Source organism: Brassica oleracea, chromosome C7 (assembly GCF_000695525.1).
Source record: "Brassica oleracea var. oleracea cultivar TO1000 chromosome C7, BOL, whole genome shotgun sequence".
NCBI classification, from domain to species: domain Eukaryota; kingdom Viridiplantae; phylum Streptophyta; class Magnoliopsida; order Brassicales; family Brassicaceae; genus Brassica; species Brassica oleracea.
This window is the reverse complement of record NC_027754.1, coordinates 29,688,890-29,696,768: the sequence shown is the minus strand read 5'-3', so window position 1 is coordinate 29,696,768 and position 7,879 is coordinate 29,688,890. Positions and strand designations below refer to the sequence as shown.

Sequence of the window (7,879 nt, the reverse complement as noted above, 5' to 3'; positions counted from 1 at the left end):
ATGCAACTATAGTTATTTGTATTATTTTATACGTCATTGTAAAAAATTTAAAAAAAATTCAGAAGGTAAAAAATTTGTATATTAGCTATATCTAACTTGAGAATATTTTAAATTATGAATTAAAAAAAGATTGTTCCTTTTAATTCCTCAAGTATTTTCAATCAGCAAACTAAATACTTAAGTACTAGGTAGTAATCCGCGCCTTGTGCGGACTGAAATTATTAATTTCGTTATTTTTAAGATAAGAAGACATTAAGTCTGTTTAATTTGGATACCGGTTCGGTTAAGGTTGGTTTTTTTCGGGTTTTAATCTCCTATTATATAATTACCATTCTAAATTCATATTACTTGAAACCAAACTAATAATAATAGTATTTAATTTCTCTTGTTCGGTTAAAAGGCTTGAAGTTTTTGTTTTTTTGTTGATAAACCAAAGACTATTATTATTTGTTTCACTTCATGTTATATGAATTTTAGATAATCCTCATGTCAACCAATCGTTTCATATTATAATTTTTAAACGCATACAAAATCAAATCAAATCTAGATAATCGTTGAAGAAAAAAATATAAAGATAAATCATTCCATTACAATTTGGTCAATGGTGAAAGAAAGCATTAAAAAGAAAGAATATTCGAACTTTCCTATAGAATTAGAATCCTCACTTGAGGTGAATATTTATTGATATAGGTGCTCACTTCAACGTACACATGTGTATGTAAAAATATATAAAGGTGGTTGATAAATATATAAAGATACCGTTAAGTATTATTAAAATATATTTTTGTTCAATATAACAAATGAAAGATACAATTCTTCAAATAAAGTTAATTAAAAATAAATAGGCCTATACATTAGTGAATATTTTGTATCATATAAATAAAATCAGATTGTATATACAAACAATAAAATTAATATATATACAAATTGGGCCAGCTGGATTTTATTCTTTGGTATATTGTGTTTTATATTGGCTCAATCAATTTTTAACATTAACTAGGTGTTTTCCTGCACCATGTGCAGTAAGAAATTTTTTAAATTTAACTTATATTTAAAAATACATTTTATTAAATATTATAGATTTTACTATTTTCTTACTAATATTTAATATATATTTGATATATATTAAATAAATTTGTATAAAACTAATAAAATGATATAAAATTGTATAATTATCAAAAATGTAACCTAAACAATATTTATAAAATTTCTAGATATATAAGAAACTAATGATCTTACGATTAGATATTTAATTTTTTTTAAATTGTATAAATTTTTGAAAGCTTTAGTAATACAAATTGTATAATTATACAAAAATATTTTAATATTTCGAAATTTGAAATGTTATATATAAATATATTTTTTTTTATAATTGATGTATGAGCTATTACCATATTTAAAAAAAAGTTTAGTTAAAAGAAATATCAATATTAAATGTTATATATGAATTATTACCATATTCTAATAAGTTTTCCAAAAATATAAATCAACATTAAAAGAAATTATCTATGTCATATTTTTCTGGAAGTCATGTCATCAATTTCAGTAGTCATGTCATATTTGTTTTGTGAAATTGATTGTGAAAATGACACGTGGCAAAATCACTTCGCAAATATAGTCCAGAGGATACTTTATGGATCAACATATATATTACGATTTAGCATGCGTAAAAACCAAAAACCTAAGATACGGTAAAATATTCAAGATCTAAAATTAATATAAAGTAAAATACATTTGAAAGCGCATGATTTTTTCAGTTTGAGAATCTAATTTGACTTTTATTTTTTAAAATATGACGCATGTCTCTGTGAATAAGAAACTAATGAAGCAAAAATAATCTGAGAAACTCAAAACTTGTTATACAAGCCAACCTTACATCGGATACAAAGGCCATCACAAAAAGGTAGATTGATGAGAGGGATCAGAAGAAAGAAGCACAAACATATAACATAAAATCATTTATAAATCAAGAGTAGGTTACAGAGAATCTTATTTTCAGATGCTGAATAGAAGCATCATTCGTGTCCAACAAATACAAGACGAATAGAGAGAAAGAAGGTGGAGGTAAACCGGGGCTTCTACCTCTAATGGTAAAAAGCTTACAGCTGTGAGTACCGCCACCTGGATTCGAATCCTGGCCACTAGAGAATTAACATTTTGGCATCGCCAGGGACATATGACCGACACGTGGCAACACGTGACTAGTCTGGATCACTTCTGTGGGACCAGGATACCTCTGTATAATTCAAAAAAAAAGTAAGAAGGTGGAGGTGCGGGAAATTAGACATCATTCTTTGCAACATCCATCTTTGTCATTGTCTTTAAATGCATTCAACCCTATTTCTTCACCTTCAACAACAAGTTGAGTTTCATCTTCTCTACCTATGCCTCGACGTAGCGCGGAAGGCGGAAGCTTATTCCTTATCACCATATCAGGAAGAAACGATTTGTAGTTTAAGAACGAAGAAGAAGAAGAAGAAAAGAGATGAAATCGATTTGTAGGAGTGGATTCTTAAAACAAGGTTGTATCAATAACGTTAAAGGTTAACGGAGAATGACGAAAAGTTAATAATTGACCAAACATGTATCCAATATGGCTCAACCTTCTTTATTGTTTATGATTTATTTAACTTGATGAAAAGTTTGTATTCTATTTAGAGAATTTGAAAAAGTTTGGTATTTATTTACCAGTTTCCTCCTTAAGTATTATATGCGCATATTTATTCCTAAACTAATCACTGAATGCGTAAAATTATGATTCGAATATTCAATCATTAAAAAATTAACGAAACCGTTATTTTTCCGTCCATCTGTTAATGATTGACTATTTTGTTCTCAATTTCACGCAGTCAACTATTATTTGGGGAATAATTCTGCGTGAGCAATATTTGAGTATTAAAACTGCCAATTTCAAATATGGGGAAAAAAACCTATTTTCCCTATGTATTTGTTATACTTTTTACAATATAAAAATCTTATCATACAATACAAACATTAGTCTCTAAATTCATGGACCATGATATGTAAAAGGGTAACACCAAAAGACATTTTAATTTTTGTTTTACAGTAAACCAGGTATTGCCGTACATATATTTACTTCTTTTTTTTTTTTTTTTTTTTTTTTTGAATAATATTGATGGGGTTTCGAGGGAAAGGTATCAGGGTGAATGTTTTGCAGCCACTGGTGGTATATCCTTTTAGCGGAACTCGAACTGCGGGTACCGTATTGAGGGTTTTCCCCTCAAGTACCATTAGCCCAAGGCCGCTGGTTTTTACATTTTTTTTATGAAAGGCTTTGTATCTATATACTCTTACCAAATTTGTATGATAGATTTGATATGCAAAAATGTGACAATATAAATCAATAATCTATTGCACAAGTGGAAAGGAAATTTAACACATATTTTGTTCACGTTAGGAAGACTCACTTCAATGCTACGGGTTGGTATAACAGCAACAGCTATCATGTATAGTTGTATACCATTGCTCTTGAAGTTTGAATCGCTTAAACAGAGAACTCAAAGTTTATTATAAGAAAGAAAAGAGAGAAATAGTACAAGAGAATTGGACGAAAAACAATGTGGGGAGATATTTTATACCAGTCACAAACGGCACCCAACTAAACAATGGTATGGACTAGCCCACCATTCAGCACCTTTAGACAGAAAAAATAAAAGATCAGTAGTCGAAGTAAAAGACCAAGTCCAACTGTAGAAAGACATTGGTCTGAAATGAAATGCTTAAAGATTGGCCAGAAGTAATTAATAGCAGTAAATTTTTCGAGGATTGCAGACAAGAAAGAAGCATACCGACAATGGCTGTGAAGAAGTGGCTGACGTATATGTAAGTGCAAGACCTTTGTAGGTGAAATAGCTAGAGAAGGGTAAATGAAAGCTGTAATAGAAAGTCTACAACAATATCCCACAAATGTGTTATGAGGACATAAGAAAGAGTCAGAAGCAGGACTTACTGTTCCCATGTAAGCTCTAAAGAACGGAATAGCTGAAATAACCCAAACCCTGTCAAGAAGTTTCAGCAGTATGTAAATATCCTTCTTATTTCTCAAGTAACGGAGACAAGCGCCATATATACAAGTATGTACTTTAACCTAAATCTCGTTATACAATCTGGGTTACACAATACATTTATTGGCCTAAGACGGCCCAATATCCTCCTTCAAGGTGGAGTGTGGAAGTTGCAAATATCCAGCTTTAGTAGAAACGCCTCAAACTCACGACTACCCATAGCTTTTGTCATGATGTTTGCAAGTTAAGATTTAGTCGATACATGTTTTGTAGCATTTGTACCTCGAATGATTTCGTCACGAATGAAATGACAATCGTTGGTACGAACATGATGAATTGGGTTCGCTGCCAGGTTGATAGCTGAAAAGCTGTCTGAGTGTAGCACTATCGGAGCATTGCATATAATACCCATTTCTGGAAGTATCTCTCGAAACCACAACAATTCGCTTAATGTGTCAGCCATTTCACGGTATTCTGCCTCGGTAGACGAGCGAGAAATGACATCATATTTCTTTGTCTTCCAAGATACAGGAGAACCTGGATAAACCATCCTGCGAGCGACTGATGAGTAATTGGACATGAGGCCCAGTCCGCATCACACCAAGCTGAAAGTGTTAACTCTGTGTTGACGCAAAGAAGTATGCATGGACTATGACTGTTTTTAAGGTAACACACAACGCGAAAAGCTGCATCCCAGTAATCTTCTTGTGAATAGCGTGTTTCATAATTGTAATAAAAAAGGGCAAGTTCAAGTAAGGAGTTACTGAAGTTAGGAAGTTAACTGGTGATAGTTCAAGAAAGGATAATTAGTGTTTCCGTCACATTGATTTCATTAACTGTCACATACAGAATCCGTTCTTGATTACTGAAAGAACCTGAGTTTTAACTCAAATAACCTATGAGTTCTAACATCGACTTAAAATGAAAACACATGCTTTTATTGAAACACAATATAATGAGCACACAATATAACATATGTTTAATTGAAACACAATATAACCCATGATTTTATATATTGCTGGGTTTTGGGTCAAAGCGTAATTAAGTATACACTACGATAGGACTTCTTACATTGTGTGATCCGTCCGACCAAACCAGAGACGCAGACACATGACCATAAATATCAAGATCCCCAAGACTGTTGAAAGGGATTGTAACGGTGAAAGATTTCTTCTCCCCTGATGTGTCGAAAGAGAGCGTTTCTGGATCAACGTTGATGTTGAGTTTAGGATCCCCAGACAATTTTGCCTTGTAAGTAGATCCGTCTTTCCCAACATTTGTGACCGTTCTTGAAAATATGACACCTGAAGTTGACCAAGGTGGATATAGGGCTGTCATTGAAGGGTAGTTGAGATCTCTCACGGTGACCTTTGATTCCTCGGAACAAGTAAAGGCTCCACCGGCGAGAGTACTAATGCCATCGGCTGAGTAGTCCAAAGAGCAGAGCATGTTTAAGTAATCCTCTTTGGATATTTCATAAACAAGCCCTGGATTAACTGCCACTGTAGGGTTAACATGTCCAGATCCGTATGCAAACTCAGCTTCTGCATTTTTCGATGCATTCATTGGCCAAGCTGCAACAAAACAAAAAAAAAGGCTCACATTACTATACATTCTTTCTTTCTTGAGGGAAATAAATATATTGGTTTGATATTTGATAATTACCAGTAGTCATGATAGCAGATTTGACAGCAGAAGGAGACCAATCAGGATGGAATGTTTTGATGTAAGCCGCTACACCTCCGACATGAGGGCAAGCCATAGATGTTCCGGACATGAAATAGTAATCCATGCTTTGTCCAGGAACTGCGGTTGGAGACATCGGTGAATATGCTGCCAATATATTCACCCCTGGAGCCGTAATATCAGGCTGCATGTATATTATATATAAACCTTTTAATGTAAGACTTTGATCATGAATTGCTCCCAATTATGTGAACATTGTTAATTAGGAGTGGTACGCACCTTCATGATATCTTTAAAGAGTGTGTTTGGACCACGAGAAGAGAAGGAAGCAACGAACGGAGCATCGTTGTCCTTAACTGTCTTACTCCTCAATATAGTTCCTCGAGGATCTCTAGATTCCGTAACATTTAAACCAAAAAAAAATGTGGTTAACGAATCTTAGACCAAAAAGAAAAAATGTGGTTAACGAATCTAAACCAAATAACGTTTTAATTATATGGAAAGAGTTTCTTACGGTGAGGTGAGCACGTAAGATTTGAATGCCTCGTAATTGGTATCATCTAAAACTGCGACCGGAATTGGATCAGGACCAGGAATGTCAAAATCATTTATATGAAGGATTGTTCCAACTGCACCCGCTTCTCTAGATTCCGTAACATTGTTCCAGGTATCGCACACAACGATCTTTCCCTGCACCGTGTTCAGGCAACCACTAGCGCATCCCCTTGAAAATACAATACAAGAAGATCAAGCTATATTCATAGCGTGACGTTTTCATCTGTTTCTTATACCACAAGTTAGTTACCTTGCTTCCTCCTCTGTACAGTTATTTGAAGCAGTTTTCCCGTACGCCAAAGGATACATTTGTCCCTCTAAGTCAAAGTCATTGATCGATTTTCCCTGTATGGTTAATTACTTAAATCAAAAGACTGACTGGTGACAACAATCATACTCCTCACAGATTAACTAAAACAAAACAAGTTAAATAACAACTTCTTACAGGTAAGGCTATGGCATCTCCGTTAACAACAGTAGTAACAAATTTTCGATCAGTGTAACCGGCAGCCACGGATATGATCCAGGGTGCAACGTTTTGTCCAGTTTCAAGATAAGGGCCAGCGTTCCCAAAAGCAGCTGTGGTAACAATCCCTCTGGTCATTGCATGAAATGATCCAATAGCGATAGGATCAACATCGACATCGACAACAACACCTCCAAGGGAAATGGTTATAACATCAACCCCATCGGCAATAGCATCGTCAAATGCAGCTAAAACTGATACGGCATTGCAACCTACTGGCTCACAAGCTCGGTAAATAGCTATTCTACCTAAAGGCACACCTCCTCTGGCAGTTCCTTTGGCTAACCCGTTCATACTCACTCCTTCTACTATGTTTCCGGCGGCAGTTGAAGCCGTGTGTGACCCGTGTGAATCGATGTCCCTTGCTGAGTCTTGCACATAATATCGTGCTCCAATCACTTTCCTGTACAATTTAGATTAGGTTTAGTTAACTTCCATATGTTTTAATCGTACATGGAGAAGAAAAATTGAAAATTGTTGTTTACGTATTGCATGTGAAATTAGTTCCTCCAGCACAAACTCCTTTCCATTTTTTCGGTATTGGGCCAATGCCTTCGTCTGAAAAGCTCTTGGATTCAGGCCAGATTCCGTGGTCAATTACACCAACTATTATATCAGTCTCGATGTTAGGGACATGCTTGCTCTTGTCACCAAGTCCCATGAACTCGTAAGATCTTGTCGTAAGAGGCTTATAAAGGGTGTCTGGGAAAACCGAAACCACACCTTCCATGCCTTCACATCACACATAAAATCATCAGCATTAAAATATATAGCCATAATAGTGAGTTACCTAATCTTTTTAGCTATATTAGTTTATATATCTCACCAGCAAGCTTGTCTCTTTCAGATTCAGTGAGTTTGGCTGCAAAACCGTTGAAACTTCTTCCATAGCTTCTGACCAAAGAATCTTCTACGGAACTTCGATCGGAACAAAAAGACAAAACCAGTGAGATACGATGACATAAGCAACAAGAAACAAAGCTGAGAGAGGTTTGAGTCCTATGTACCTTAATTCGATAACTTCTTGAAGGATATTCTGATGGTGAGACATAGGAGAGTAAGAAGCTTTTTCAGGAAGAGCTCCCAT

General features: G+C 34.6%; 1 pseudogene; it reads right to left on the bottom strand.

Moving 5' to 3' along the window:
• Nucleotides 1–5,066: 5,066 nt before the first annotated feature.
• Nucleotides 5,067–7,879, bottom strand: LOC106305089 (annotated as a pseudogene).